Source organism: Loxodonta africana, chromosome 3 (genome assembly GCF_030014295.1).
Source record: "Loxodonta africana isolate mLoxAfr1 chromosome 3, mLoxAfr1.hap2, whole genome shotgun sequence".
Taxonomy (NCBI): domain Eukaryota; kingdom Metazoa; phylum Chordata; class Mammalia; order Proboscidea; family Elephantidae; genus Loxodonta; species Loxodonta africana.
Genome location: NC_087344.1, coordinates 198,597,730 through 198,615,056, shown reverse-complemented (window position 1 = coordinate 198,615,056; position 17,327 = coordinate 198,597,730).

Below are 17,327 nucleotides of genomic sequence, written 5' to 3'. Positions count from 1 at the left end.
ACCCTGGTGACATAGCTGCTAACCAAGAGGTCGGTAGTTTGAGTCTACCAGGTGCTCCTTGGAAACTCTATGGGGCAGTTCTACTCTGTCCCATAGGGTCAGTATGAGTCAGAATCAACTGATGGCAACAGGTTTGGTTTTTTGGTTGTCAACATGTTATCAGGAGGGACCAGTCCCTAGAGAAGAACACCATGCTTCATAAAGTAGATGGTTAGTGAAAAAGAGAAAGCCCTTCAATGAGATGGACTGACACAGTGGCTGTAACAATGGGATGAAACACAGCAATGATTCTGAGTTTGGTGCAGGACCCGACAGTGTCTCATTCTGTTACACACAGGGTCACAGCACTTAACAAAAATGACGATATAGCTACAGTAATCAAGACAGTGTGGTATTAGTGGAATGATAGGTACATAGATCAATGGAATAGAATATCCAGAAATAAACCAACACGAGTACGCTCAACTGATTTTTGATGACGGTGCAGAAGAAATTCAATGGCAGAAGAAGACTCTTTTCAGTGAATGGTGCTGGAACGACTGAACATCCATAGGTTAAAAAATGAACTTCAACCAAAAATCTCACACCTTATGTCTTAGTCATCTAGTGCTGCCATAACAGAAATACCACAAGTGGATGGCTTTAACAAAGAGAAATTTATTTTCTCACAGTCTAGTAGGTTACAAGTCCAAAATCAGAGCATCACCACCAGGGGAAGGCTTTCTGTCTCTGTCGGCTCTGGAGGAAGGTCCTTGTCCTCAACCTTCCCATGGTCGAAGAGCTTCTCAGGCACAGGGACCCCATGTCCAAAGGACACATTCTGCTCCTGGTGCTGCTTTCTTGGTGGTATGAGGTCCCCGACTCTCTGCTTGCTTCCCTTTCCTTTTATCTCTTGAGAGATAAAAGGTGGTGTAAGCCACCCCTGGGAAACTCCCTTTACCTTGGATCAGAGAGGTAACCTGAGTGAGGGTGGTGTTATAATCCAACCCTAATCCTCTAAACATAAAATTACAATCACAAAATGGAGGACAACCATACAATACTGGGAATCACAGCCTAACCAAGTTGATACACACTTTTTGGAGTGATGTAATTCAATCCATGACACCTTATATAAAAATGAATTCAAAATGGATCATGAATTTCAACGTAAATAAAAAAACATAAAACTTTTAGAAGAAAACATAAGAGAAAATCTTGGGGAGCTAAGGCTATTTGAAAGTTCTTAATATAACATCAGAAGCATAATCCCAAAGGAAAAAAAATGATAAAGAGGACTTCAAAAAAATTAAATTTCTTTCCCTGTGAAAGATCTTGTCAAGAGGATAAAAAGATAAGCTACAGACTGGGAAAAAATATTTACAAACCACATATCTGACAAAAAGACTTGTACCTAAAATATTGAAGTACTTCTCAAAATTCAACAGTATGGAAAAAAAACAGTGGATGCCAGGAGGCAGGACCAAGATGGCAGAGTAGTCAGATGCTTCTGGTGACCCCTCTTACAACAAAGACCCGGAAAAACAAGTGAAATGATTATGTATATGACAAGCGAGGAGCCCTGAACATGACAGGCAACGTTAGAAAATGGGCTTAGCGGCGGGGTAGGGAGAGTTCAGAAGTGGTGAAGAGTTGTGGCGGGAACCCTCAAGCAAGATCTCCTGGACAACCATGGAGAGGCTGGCGATAGTGTTCCAGATGCAGTTTCCTCAGGGAGAGACAGCGAGCCTCAGAGCCTACTCTTCCAAAACCAGAGGAGAACAGCATTCTCAGCAAAAGCTAAGTACTTGGCGTTTATCTTGCAATGCACAGCAGCAGGCCCCAAGCTGGCTTCAGTGGCTGTCAATTTCCCTGGGCCCGAGATAGATCCTGCTGCACGTTCTGAGCCGTCCTCCTAGCCTTGGAGAAGGAATAAATTAACAATTGGGGAAAAAGATAATCTGCCAGCTCCACTAAGCTGGGGAGCTCAGGACAGAAGCAGCTCCTGTCCAGGCACAAACGGTCTGTGGACTTTAAATATCTTTCACCCCTATTTGGGCCCGTTTCAGGAGAATAGGCCTTTGCTGGCAGACTGCAACTGTTTCAGCTGTGCAGAGGAGAGGTGGGTTTTTGATGTTTGACACCATTTTGACTATTAAACAGGGTCCTCACCTACCCACATCAGGGGCCTAAGGACTGGTGGCTCCAACCACATCACCTAGCCACCTGCAACAGGGCTCCAACTATAAGTGGTACCTCCCAGTCCTTAAAACCCAAAGCACTGGCTGCCCATGGTCCATCTGCAGAACCCACACACCTGTGCACTCTAGGGAACAGACATACACTTTCCTTACAGGCACTTGGGGGACAGTTGTCAGCCCCCTGCCTTGTTCAGAGTGTGATGCCCTGCTGCAACCAGATACCTGTGCCTACACCAATCACCCCTGCCCCTCTAAGACTGTAGGACAGAGCCTGTACCACACACTTGATGACCAACTACCTAGACACCTGAGCTGAATCCATACTAGAAAAGTGCATGGACTCCTAGGCTCACATACCTGATAACAGCTCTAGCCATCTGGTGACAGGATGTTAGAGCTTCAAAGGCAAAAATAAGCTAGCTCACTTAGCAGCCTATTTGGACATATCGAAACAAAGCAAGAAGCTAGGATACAGTAAGCAAACATAAAATAAACTAATACAATAACATATAGATGGCACGGAGACAACAGTCAATATCAAATCACATAAAGAAGCAGATCATGATCGTTTCAACAAGCCCTCAAAACAAAGAATCAAGGAATCTTCTGGATGAAGGTGTATCCCTGGAATTACCAGATGTAGAATACAAAAGATCAATATACAGAACTCTTCAAGACATAGGGAAGGAGATCATGCAAACTCAGAACAAGCCAAGGAACACACAGATAAAGCAGTTGAAGAAATTAGAAAGATTATTCAAGAATATAATGAAAAACTTAATAGGCTACGAGAATCCACAGAGAGACACCAAACAGAAACTCAGAAGATTAACAGTAAAATTAGAGAATTAGACAACTCAATAGAAAGTCAGAGGAGCAAACTGAAGATACAGAAGGCAGAATTAGTGAGATTAAAGATAAAACACTTGGCACCAATATACTTGAAGAAAAATCAGATGAAAGAATTTAAAAAAATGAAGAAACCCTAGGAATCATGTGGGACTGTAGCAAGAGAAATAACCTACAAGTGACTGTAGTACCAGAACAGGGAGGGAATACAGAAATATAGAGAAAATTGTTGAAGATTCACTGGTAGAAAACTTCCCTGATATCATGAAAGATGAGAAGATATCTATCCAAGATGCTCATCGAACTCCACTTTAGATCTGAAAAGGAAGTCACCAAGACGTATTATAATCAAATTTGCCAAAACCAAAGATAAGGAGAGCATCTTAAGAACAGCTAGGTATAAACAAAAAGTCACCTGCAAACGACAGTCAATTAGAATAAGCTCAGACTACTTGGCAGAAACCATGCAGGCAAGAAGGCAATGAAATGACTTATATAAAGCATTGAAGGAAGGAAAAAAATTGCCAGCCAAGAATCACATATCCAGCAAAAGTGTCCCTCAAATATGAAGGCGAAATTAGAATATTTCCAGATAAAGAGGAGTTTAGAAAATTTATAAAAATCAAACCAAAGCTACAAGAAATAGTGAGTGGAATTCTCTGGCTAGAAAATCAATAATATCAGATATCAGCCCAAGACTACAACACAGGACAGAGTAATCAGATGCTAACCCAGATAGGGAAAACACAAAAATAAATCAAGATTAAAAAAAAAAAAAAAAACACTCAAAACTAGGAAACAGTGATGTCATTCTGTAAAAGAAGACAACATTAAAACAATAAAGAGGAACTAAGAAATGTAGTCATAGATCTTTCATATGGAGAGGAAGTCAAGGTGATATAAAGAAATATAAGTTAGCTTTAAACTTAGAAACATAGGGATAAATATTAAGGTAACCACAAAGGAGACTAACAATCCTACTCATCAAAATAAAGTATAAGAAAAAAATAACGACTCAGCAAAATCAAAACTGACAATGAGTAAGAGGAAAAGACAACATATAAAGATGAACTCAGCACAAAAAATTAACTAGGAAAAACAAACTGTCAACAACACACAAAAAAAGACATCAGAACGACAGCACTAAACTCACACCTATCCATAATTATGCAGAACGGAAATGGACTAAATATGCCAATAAAGAGACAGAGTTGCAGATTGCATAAAAAAAAAAAAAAACATGATCCATCTATATCTGCCAAAAAGAGACACACCTTAGACTTAGAGACACAAACAAACTAAAACTCAAAGGATGGAAAAAAAATATATCAAGCAAACAACAATCAAAAAAGAGCAGGAGTGGCAATATTAATTTCTGACTAAATAGACTTTAAAGTTACATCCACCACAAAGAATAAGGAAAAACACTGTATAATGATTAAAGGGACAATATGCCAGGAGAATATAACCATATTAAATATTTATGCACCCAATGACAGAGCTCCACGATACATAAAACAAACTCTAACAGCATTGAAAAGTGAGCTAGACAGCTCCACAAAAATAGTAGGAGACTTCAACACACCACTTTTGGTGAAGGACAGAACGTCCAGAAAGACTCTTAGTAAAGACACAGAAAATCTTAATGTCACAATCAACCAACTTGACCTCATAGACATATACAGAACACTCTATCCAACAGCAGCAAAGTGCACTTTCCTTTCCAGCCCACAGGGAACATTCTCTAGAATAACAGACCACATATTAAGTCATAAAGCAAGCCTTAACAGAATCCAAAACATCAAAATATTACAAAGCATCTTCTCGGACCGTAAGGCCATAAAAGTAGTAATCAATCACAGAAAAAGCAGGGAAAAGAAAGCAAACACTTGGAAACTAAACAATACCCTGTTCAAAAATGACTGGGTTATAGAAGACATGAAAGATGGAATAAAGAAATTCGTAGAATCCAAAGAGAACGAAAATATTTCCTATCAGAACCTTTGGGATACAGCTAAAGCAGTGCTCAGAAGTAAATTTATATCCATAAATGCACACAAGCAAAAAGAAGAAAGGGCCAAATTCAAAGAGTTATCCCTTCAACTTGAACAAGTAGAAAGCAACAAAAGAAATCCTCAGGCACCAGAAGAAAGCAAATAATAAAAATTAGAGCAGAATTAAATGAAATAGAGAACAGAAAAACAATTCAAAGAGTTAACAAGACCAAAAGCTGGCTCTTTGAAAAAATGAACAAAATTGATAAACCATTGGCCAAACTGACAAAAGGAAAACAGGAGAGGAAGTAAATAACCCAAATTAGAAATGAAATGGGTGATATCACAACAGACCCAATTGAAATTAAAAGAATCATATCAGATTACTACAAAAAACTGTACTCTAACAAATTTCAAAACCTAGAAGAAATGAATGAATTTCTAGAAACACATTACTTACCTAAACTAACACAAACAGAGGTAGAACAACTAAATAAACCCATAACAAAAAAAAGAGAGAGATTGAAAAGGTAATTAAAAACTCCCAACAAAAAAAAAAGCCCTGGCCTGGACAGCTTCACTGGAGAGTTCTACCAAACTTTCAGAGAAGAGTTAACACCAATACTACTAAAGGTATTTCAGAGCATAGAAAAGGGTGGAATACTCCCAAACTCTTTCTATGAAACCAGCATATCCCTGATACCAAAACCAGGTAGACACCCCCCCCCAAAAAAAAAAGAAAGAAAGAAAATTACAGGCTTATATCCCTCAGGAACTTAGATGCAAAAATCCTCAACAAAATTCTAGCCAATAGAATTCAACAACATATAAAAAAAAAAATTCAGCATGACCAAGTGGGATTCATACAGGTATGCCGGGATGGTTCAACATTAGAAAAACAATCAATGTAGTCCATCATATAAATGAAACAATAGACAAGAACCACATGATCTTATCAATTGATGCAGAAAAGGCATTTGACAAAGTCCAACACCCATTCATGATAAGAACTCTCAGCAAATAGGAATAGGAGGAAAATTCCTCAACATAATAAAGGGCATTTATACAAAGCCAAGAGCCAACATTATCCTAAATGGAGAGAGTCTGAAAGCATTCCCCCCGAAAATGGGAACCGGACAAGGATGCCCTTTATCACCACTCTTATTCAACATTGTGCTGGAGGTCCTAGCCAGAGCAATTTGGCTAAAGAAATAAAGGCCATCCAGATTGGTAAGGAAGAAGTAAAAGTATCTCTATTTGCAGGTGACTTGACTTTATACTCAGAAAACCCTAAGGAATCCTCAAGAAAACTACTGAAACTAATAGAAGAGTTCAGCAGAGTATCAGGATACAAGATAAACATACAAAAATCAGTTGGATTCTTCCACACCAACAAAAAGAACATTGAAGAGGAAATCACCAAATTAATACCATTTACAGTAGCCCCCAAGAAGATAAAATGCTTAGGAATAAATCTAACCAGAGACATAAAAGACCTATACAAAGAAAACTACAAGACACTACTGCAAGAAACCAAAAGAGACCTACGGAAGTGGAAAACATACTTTGCTCATGGATAGGAAGACTCAACATTGTAAAAATGTCTATTCTACCAAAAGTGATCTATAGATACAACGGAATTCTGGTCCAAATTCCAATGACTTTTTTAAAATAATTTTTATTGTGCTTTAAGTGAAGGTTTACAAATCAAGTCGGTCTCTCACTTATAAACGTATATACACCTTGCTACATACTCCCAATTACACTCCCCCTAATGAGACAGTCTGCTCCCTCCTTCCAGACTCTCTTTTCATGACCATTTTGTCAGCTTCTAACCCCCACTACCCTCCCATCTCCCCTCCAGACAGGAGATGCCAACATAGTCTCAAGTGTCCCCCTGATCCAAGTAGCTTACTCCTCATCAGCATCTCTCTCCAACCCATTGTCCAGTCCAATCCATGTCCAATGACATTTTTTAATGAGATGGAGAAACAAATCACCAACTTCATATGGAAGGGAAAGAGGCTCCAGATAAGTAAAGCATTACTGAAGAAGAAGAACAAAGTGGGAGGCCTCACTCCACCTGATTTTAGAACCTATTATACTGCCACAGTAGTCAAAACAGACTGGTACTGGTACAACAACAGATACATAGACCACTGGAACAGAATTGAGAATCCAGACATAAATCCACCCACATATGAGAAGCTGATATTGACAAAGGCCCAAAGTCAGTTAGATGGGGAAAAGACAGCCTCTTTAATAAATGGTGCTGGCATAACTGGATATCCATCTGGAAAAAAAAAAAAAATGAAACAAGACCCATACCTCACACCGTGCACAAAAGCATATTCAAAATGGATCAAATACCTAAATATAAAATCTAAAACGATAAAGATCATGGAAGAAAAAAAAGGGACAACACTAGGAACCCTAATGCATGGCATAAACAGTATACAAAACATTACTAACAATGCATAAACACCAGAAGAGAAACTAGATAACTGGGAGTTCCTAAAAATCAAACATCTATGCTCATCCAAAGACTTCACCAAAAGAGTAAAAACATTACCTACAGACTGGGAAAAAGTTTTTAGCTATGACATTTCTGATCAGCATCTGATCCCTAAAATCTACATGATATTGCAAGAACTCAACCACAAAAAGCACATAACCCCATTAAAAATGGGCAAAGGATATGAACAGACACTTCACTAAATAAGACATTCAGGTAGCTAAGAGACACATGAGAAGAAAATGTTCGCGGTCATTAGCCATTAAAAAAAAAAAAAAGCCATTAGAGAAATGCAAATCAAAACTACAATGAGATTCCACCTCACTCCAACAAGGCTGGCATTAATCCAAAAAACACAAAATAATAAATGTTGGAGAGGTTGTGGAGAGACTGAAACACTTATACACTGCTGGTGGGAATGTCAAATGGTACAACCACTTTGGAAATCGATTTGGCGCTTCCTTAAAAAACTAGAAATAGAACTACCATACGACCCAGCCATCCCACTCCTCAGACAATATCCTAGAGAAATAAGAGCCTTTACACGAACAGATACATGCACATCCATGTTCACTGCAGCACTGTTTACAATAGCAAAAAATGGAAGCAACTAAGGTGCCCATCAACGGATGAACAGCTGAATAAATTATGGTATATTTACACAATGAAATACTATGCATTGTTAAAGAACAATGATGAATCCGTGAAACATTTCGCAACATGGAGGAATCTGGAAGGCATTATGCTGAGTGAAATTAGTTGCAAAAGGACAGATATTTTATGAGACCATATTATAAGAACTCAAGAAATAGTTTAAACACAAAAGAAAATATTCTTTGATGGTTACAAGAGTGGGGAGGAAGGGAGTGTTCACTAATGAGATAGTAGACAAAAACTATTCTAGGTGAAGGGAAAGACAGCACACAATACAGGTGAGGTCAGCACAACTGGACTAAACCAAAAGCAAAGAAGTTTCCTGAAAAAACCGAGCACTTTGAAGGCCAGAGTAGCAGTGATGGGGGTCTGAGGCCCATGGTTTCAGGGGACATCTAGGTCAGTTGGTATAATAAAATCTATTAAGAAAACATTCTGCATCCCACTTTGGAGAGTGGCATCTGGTGTATTAAATGGTAGCAAGAGGCCATCTAAGATGCAACCATTGGTCTCAACCCACCTGGAGCAAAGGCGAATGAAGAACACCAAAGACACAAGGTAATTATAATCCCAAGAGACAGAAAGGGCCACATAAATCAGAGACTACATCAGCTTGAGACCAGAAGAACTAGATGGCACCCAGCTTCAACCAATGACTGCCCTGACAGGGAACACAACAGAGAACCCCTGAGGGAGCAGGAGACCAGTGGGATGCAGACCTCAAATTCTCTTAAAAAAAAAACAAAACCATACTTAATGGTCTAATTGAGACTAGAAAGACCCCAGAGGTCATGTCCCCCGACCTTCTGTTAGCCCAAGACTGGAACCATTTCCAAAGCCAACTCTTCAGGCAGGGATTGGACTGGACTGTAAGACAGAAAATGACGCTGGTGAGGAGTGAGCTTCTTGGCTCAAGTAGACACATGGGACTATTTGGGCATCTCCTGTCTGGAGGGGAGATGAAAAGGCAGAGGGGGACGGAAGCTGGCTGAATGGCCATGGGGAATACAGGGTGGAGAGGAGTGTGCTGTCTCATTAGGGGGAGAGCACCTAGGAGTATATAGCAAGGTGTGTATAAATTTTTGTATGAGACTGACTTGATTTGTAAACTTTCATTTAAAGCACAATAAAAATAAATACAAAAAAAAAAACTCAACAGTGTGAAAGTTTGTTGTGTGTTGCTGTGATATTATGCCACTGGCATTTTAAATACCAGCAGGTTCATTCATGGTGGACAGGTTACAGCAGAGCTTCCAGACTAAGACAGACTAGAAAGAAAGGCCTGGCAATCTACTTCCAAAAACTAGCCTGTAAAAACTTTTTATATCACAACAGAACATTTTACAATGTTCTTGCTCTGAACAAATCATCAATCACTGGAGAAGGACAACACGTTTGGTGAAGTAGAGGGCCAACAAGGGCGTGAGAGACCCTCAGCGACATGGATTGGCACAGTAGCCTGAACAATGGACTCAAACATCTTGGCAGTTATGAGGATGATGCAGGATTGAGCAACATTCTGTTCTGTTGTACATAAAGTTGCCATGAGGTAACAATCAACTCAAAGGCAGCTAACAACAACAACAAAAAATCAACAGATAAAAAAAATCCAAATGGAAAAATGGGCAAAACACGTGAACAAACATTTCTCCAAAAAGGATCTACAGATGGTAAATAAACACATGAAAAGATCAATATTATTAGCTATCAGGGACATGCAAATTAAAACCACAATGAGATATCACTACACACCTATTGTTGTTCTTGTTAGGTGCCGTTGAGTCATTTCTGACTCATAGTGACCCTACGTACAACGGAACTGAACGTTGACCTGTCCTGCGCCTTCCTCACAATCTTCGCTATGCTTGAACCCATTGTTGGAGCCACTGTGTCAATCCATCTTGTTGAGGGCCTTTGTCTTTTTCGGTGATGCTCCACTTTACCAAGCATGAGGTCCTTCTCCAGGGACTGGTCCCTCCTGATAACATGTCTAAAGTATGTGACAAGCAGTCTTGCCATCCTTGCTTCTAATGAGCATTGTGGCTGTACTTCTTCCAAGACAAATTTGTTCGTTCTTCTGGCAGTCCATGGTTTATTCAATATTCTTAGCTACATCATAATTCAAAGACATCAAGTCTTCTTCAGTCTTCCTAATTCATTGTCCAGCTTTCGTGTGCACATGCGGCAATTGAAAACACCATGACTCGACTCAGGTGCACCTTAGTCCTTAAAGTGACATCTTTGCTTTTTAACACTTTAAAGAGGTCTGTTGCAGCAAATTTGCCCAGTGGAATGCATCGTTTGATTTCTTGACTGCTGCTTCCATGGGAATTGATTGCAGATCCAAGTAAAATGAAATCCTTGACAACTTCAATCTTTTCACCTGTTAGAATGGCTAAAATAAAATGTGATAATACCAAACGCTGAGGAGGATGCAGAGAAACTGGTAACATATGCAATGCTGGGGAGAATGTAAAGTGGTACAGTCACTCTGGAAAACAGTTTGACAGTTTCATATAAAAAACATTTTCTCTAGGAAACATTTTGCCAAATTTCAAATTGGTATAAAATTATTCATTTTCCTCTCGTTTTTAAAATCTCTACTTCTGTAGTTATGTCTTCCTTTTTAATCCTAATAGTTATTAGTATCTTTTCTTTTTATCCTACATCCATCTCACCAAAATTTGCTTATTTTTCTTCTTAAAGAAGCAGAACTTAACCAATCATTCATCTTTATTATTTTTTTTTTATTATTTTCCGCTTTTCTCTCTTTCCCTTCCTTCTACTTTTTTTTTTCTGGATTTATCCATTTTTCTTCTAACTTCCAGAGTAGAATCTTTAACTCGTCAAATCTTCAGTCTTTTTTCCCTAATCTATTATTAAAAAAAAAAAAAATTGTTATTATTCTAGAAATTTCTCTCGTAATAGTTGACAGATATATTTTACTCACACTGATATGTAGAATTTTCATTTTTCTTTAGTTGCAAATATTTTCTTAATTCTGATATGCGTTCTTGATCTGTGAGTTTAAAAGTGCTAAAACACGTTTTCTTCAGTGTTGGTTACTTTGTAAATGCATTGTGGTCAGAGAACAAGGTCTGGGTAATAACACACTCTTGTTGATTTGCAACTTAGAAGATCCATGTGTTACAGAGTACAGTTGCTCTATGTGGTTTTCTTGGCTATAATCTTTATGGAAGCAGAATGCCAGGCCTGTTTCTCCTGTGGTGGCCCTGGATGAGTTACAACTGCCAACCTTTTGGTTACCAACTGAACACAAAATATTAGCGCCACCCAGGGATCTTGTAATACACATTCTTTAATATATTTTGTGACTTGTTTGGAGTCTAGTATTAGTTCTTAAAATTGTTACACGTGTACTTGAAAAAAATCATTCTCTAACTGGTGGGTTCAGGATATATATTCAAAGTTATTGTCATCTTCCCTTCTAGTGCTTACTAATTTTTTTTTTTTTTGCAATTAATAAAAAACAAAATCAAAAACCCACTGCCTTCGAGAGTCAATTCCGACTCATAGCGACCCTTAGGACAGACGAGAACTGCCCAGAAGGGTTTCCAAGGAGTGGCTGGTGGATTCGAACTGCTGACCTTTTGGTTAGCAGCAAAGCTCTTAACCACTGCGCACCAGAACTCCATAAGCGGGGTTTATTAAAATTGTCCACTAAAACTGTGGATTTGTCTATTTCTCTTTGTAATTCTGTAAACTTTTGCTTTTCACATTTTAAGCATTAGAGGTACATATCAGTTTGTAACTGTGATACCAAGTTTGCAAGTGTAATGGTGATTTTACCCTGTCATTATGTCTAGACTGCTCATCTCTAAAAATGCTTTTGCTTTGAAGTCTATTTTATCTGATATTAATATAGCTACTCTACCGTGCTAGCTTTCATTCATACTTGACAAGTGTATATGTTCCCATCTTTTTACTTTTAACCTGTGTCCTCATGCTTCTTACTTTGTAAAAACATAATTTTTTACTCTGCTCTAGTAATCTGTCCTTTAACTAGCATTTATATTCATTTTGACCCGATTATTTGAATACATTTTTTAAATCAGATTCAGAGGGTTTTGTTTATCTGTTGTTTTCTGGGTTTCGTCCACTTCCTCCCCACTTTCCATTCTTTCTTGGATGGTTTAGGTTTTCTTTATTCCTTTTTTTTTTGTTAACATCTGCTGGCTTGGAAATTATATGTTTTATTTCTACATTGTGAGGTTACAATTAAAATCTTAATAAGCACATATGTTAATGTTTCAATTTGCTCATAACTCTGCCTTCCTTCTGAACAATACTTAGAATGTGTTTACTTAACTCTTCTCTCTTGTGTATTGTTGCTTTGCTTTAATTCTCCTAAAACTAGTCGTTTTATCACTGTTGTTTTATCATGTCAATTTTTAAGACTTGCCTACACGTTTGCAAATTTCTTGACTCACTATTCCTTCCTGCATCCACCTTTTCCTTAGGTCTCAATTTTCTTCTTCAAGTACATCTTCTAGCAGTCTTTTTCAAAAAAGAATGTTAGAGATAAACACTTTTAGTAAGAGTCTTTCAGAAATAAACTTTCAATTTTTGTCTGGAAATGTTTTTATTTCCAGCCTCACTCTTGAATAACAATTTAGTGGGCTTATTATAACTCAGCACTTTGAAGTTTTTTTTTTATATATAATTTTTATTTCGTTTAAGTGAAAGTTTACAAATCAAGTCAGTCTCTCACATAAAAATTTATATACACCTTTGTTACATACTCCCAATTTTTCTCCCCCTAATGAGACAGCCCCCTCCCTCCTTCCACTCTCTCTTTTTGTGTCCATTTTGCCAGCTTCTAACCCCCTCTACCCTCCTATCTCCCCTCCAGGCTGGAGATGCCAGCATAGTCTCAAGTGTCCACCTGATCCAAGAAGCTCACTCCTCACCAGCATCCCTCTCCAACCCACTGTCCAGTCCAATCCATGTCTGACAAGTTGGCTTCGGGAATGGTTCCTGTCCTGGGCCAACAGAAGTTCTGGGGCCATAACTACCAGGGTCCTTCTAGTCTTAGTCAGACCATTAAGTCTGGTCTTTCTATGAGAACTTGGGGTCTGCATCCCACTGTACTCCTGCTCCCTCAGGGGTTCTCTGTTGTGCTCCCTGTCAGGGCAGTCATTGGTTGTGGCCAGTCACCATCTAGTTCTTCTGGTCTCAGGATGATGTAGTCTCTGGTTCATGTGGCCCTTTCTGCCTCTTGGGCTCGTAATTACCTTGTGTCCTTGGTGTTCTTCATTCTCCTTTGATCCAGGCAGGTTGAGACTCATTGATGCATCTTACATGGCCGCTTGCTAGTGTTTAATACACCAGACGCCACTCTTCAAAGTGGGATGCAGAATGTTTTCTTAATAGATTTTATTATGCCAATTGACTTAGATGTCCCCTGAAACCATGGTCCCCAAACCCCTGCCCCTGCTACACTGACCTTCGAAGCATTCAGTTTATATTCAGGAAACTTCTTTGCCTTTGGTTTAGTCCAGTTGTGCTGACCTCCCCTGTATTGAGTGTTGTCCTTCCCTTCACATAAAGTAGTTCTTATCTACTATCTAATTAGTAAATAATCCTCTCCCACCCTCCCTCTCTCCCCACTCTTGTAACCACAAAAGAATGTGTTCTCAGTTTAAACTGTTTCTCAAGTTCTTATAATAATGGTCTTATATAATATTTGTCCTTTTGCAACTAATTTCACTCAGCATAATGCCTTCCAGGTTCCTCCATGTTATGAAATGTTTCACAGATTCATCACTGTTCATCAATGCGTAGTATTCCATTGTGTGAATATACCATAATTTATTTATCCATTCATCCATTGATGGGCACCTTGGTTGCTTCCATCTTTTTGCTATTGTAAACAGTGCTGCAATAAACATGGGTGTGCATATATCTGTTCATGTAAAGGCTCTTTATTTCTCTAGGATATAGTCCGAGGAGTGGGATGGCTGGGTTGTATGATAGTTCTATTTCTAGCTTTTTAAGGAAGCGCCAAATCGATTTCCAAAGCGCTTGTACCATCTGACATTCCCACCAGCAGTGTATAAGTGTTCCAGTATCTCCACAGCCTCTCCAACATTTATTATTTTGTGTTTTTTGGATTAATGCCAGCCTTATTGGAGATGGAATCTCATTGTAGTTTTGATTTGCATTTCTCTAATGGCTAATGATCAAGAGCATTTCCTCATGTACCTGTTAGCCACCTAAATGTCTTCTTTAGTGAAGTGCCTGTTCATATCCTTTGCCCATTTTTTAGTTGAGTTGTTTCTGTTTTTGTGGTTGAGTTTTAGCAGAATCATGTAGATTTTAGAGGTCAGGCACTGGTCGGAGATGTCATAGCTGAAAATTTTTTCCAGTCTATAGGTGGTCTTTTTACTCTTTTGGTGAAGTATTTAGATAAGCGTAGGTGTTTGATTTTTAGGAGCTTCCAGTTATCTGGTTTCACTTTGGCATTTTTAGTAATGTTTTGTATTCTGTTTATGCCATGTATTAGGACTCCTAATGTTGTCCCTATTTTTTTTTTTCCATGATCTTTATCATTTTAGACTTTATGTTTAGGTCTTTGATCCATTTGGAGTTAGTTTTTGTGCATGGTGTGAGGTATGGGTCTTGTTTCATTTTTTTTTTTGCAGATGGATATCCATTTATGCCAGCACCATTTGTTAAAGAGGCTGTCTTTTCCCCAATTAACTGACACTGGGCCTTTGTCAAATATCAGCTGCTCGTATGTGGATGGATCTATATCTGGATTCTCAATTCTGTTCCAGTGGTCTGTGTGTCTGTTGTTGTACCAGTACCAGGCTGTTTTGACTACTGTGGCGGTATAATATGTTCTAAAATCAGGTCGATTGAGGCCTGCCACTTTGTTCTTCTTTTTCAGTAATGCTTTACTTATCCAGGGCTTCTTTCTCTTCCATATGAAGTTGGTGATTTGTTTCTCCATCTCATTAAAAAATGTCGTTGGAATTTGGATCGGAATTGCATTGTTTATATATATATATACATATACATATACATATATACATATGTATATGTATATATATATGGCTTTTGGTAGAATAGACATTTTTACAACGTTAAGTCTTACTATCCATGAGCAAGGTATGTTTTTTCACTTCTGTAGGTCCCTTTTGGTTTCTTGCAGTAGTACCTTGTAGTTTTCTTTTTATAGGTCTTTTACATCTCTGGTTAGATTTATTCCTAAGTATTTTCTTGGGGGCTAATTTTTTTTTTTTTTTTAATATGAATGGTATTGATTTGGTGATTTCCTCTTCGATATTCTTTTTGTTGATGTAGAGGAATCCAACTGATTTTTGTATGTTTATCTTCTAACCTGATACTCTGCTGAACTCTTAGTTTCAGTAGTTTTTTTTGAGGGTTCTTCAGGGTTTTCTGTGTATAAGATCATGTCATCTGCAAACAGAGATACTTTTACTTCTTCCTCACCAATCTGGATGCCTATATTTCTTTATCTAGCCTAATTGCTCTGGCTAGGACTTCCAGCACAATGTTGAATAAGAGTGGTGATATGGGGCATCCTTGTCTGGTTCCTGTTCTCAAGGGGAATGCTTTCAGACTCTCTCCATTAAGGATGATGTTTGCTGTTGGCTTTGTATAAATGCCCTTTATTATGTTGAGGAATTTTCCTCCTATTCCTATTTTGCTGAGAGTGTATATCATGAACAGGCTTTGGACTGTGTCAAATGCCTTTTCTGCATCAATCGATAAGACCATGTGGTTCTTATCTTTTGTTTTATTTATATGGTGGATTACATTAATGGTTTTTCTAATATTGAACTATCTTTGCATACCTGGTATAAACCCCACTTGGTCATGGTGGATTATTTTTTTGATATGTTGTTGAATTCTATTGGCAAGAATTTGTTGAGGGTTTTTGCATCTATGTTCATGAGAGATACAGGTCTGTAATTTTATTTTTTGTGCTGTCTTTAGCTGTTTTGGTATCAGGGATATGCTGGCTTCTTAGAATGAGTTAGGGAGTAGTCCATCATTTTCTATGCTTTGAAATACCTTCAGTAGTAGTGGTGTTAACTCTTCTGTGAAAGTTTGATAGAACTCTGCAGTGAAGCCGTCCAGGCCAGGGCTTTTTTGTTGTTGTTGAGAGTTTTTTGATTACCTTTTCAATCTGTTTTTTTGTTATGGGTCTATTTAGTTGTTCTGCTTCTGTTTGTGTTAGTTTAGGTAGGTAGTGTGTTTCTAGGAATTCATCCATTTCTTCTAGCTTTTCAAATTTGTTAGAGTATAATTATTCATAGTAATCTGGTATGATTCTTTTAATTTCAGTCGGGTCTGTTAGGATATGGCCCCTCTGATTTCTTATTTGGGTTATTTGTTTCTTTTCCTGTATTTCTTTAGTCAGTCTTGCCAATGGTTTATCAATTTTGTTAATTTTTTCAAAGAACCAGCTTTTGGCCTTGTTAACTCTTTCAATTATTTTTCTGTTTTCCATTTCATTTACTTCTGCTTTAATTTTTATTGTTTTTTTTTTTTTTTCTGGTGCCTGACTGTTTCTTTTGTTGCTCTCTGTATTTGTTCAAGTTGTAGGGACAGTTCTTTGATTTTGGCTCTTGCTTCTTTATGTATGTGTACATTTATTGATATAAATTGACCTCTGAGCACTGCTTTTGCTGTGTCCCAAAGGTTTTGATAGGAAGTGTTTTCAGTCTCATTGCGTTCTATGAATATCTTTATTCCCTCCTTAATGTCTTCTATAACCCAGTCTTTTTTTGAGCAGGGTATTGTTCAGCTTCCAAGTATTTGATTTCTTTTATCTGATTTTTCTGATATTGATTTCTACTTTATGGCCTTATGGTCTAAGATGCTTTGTAATATTTCGATGTTTTGGATTCTGCAAAGGCTTGTTTTATGACCTAATATGTGGTCTATTCTAGAGAATGTTCCATGTGCACTAGAAAAGAAAGTATACTTTGCAGCTGTTGGGTAGTGTTCTGTATAAGTGTATGAGGTCAAGTTGGTTGATTGTGGCAATTAGATCTTCTGTGTTTGCATTGAGCTTCTTACTGGATGTCCTATCCCTCACCAAAAGTGGTGTGTTGAAGTCTCCTACTATAATTGTGGAGG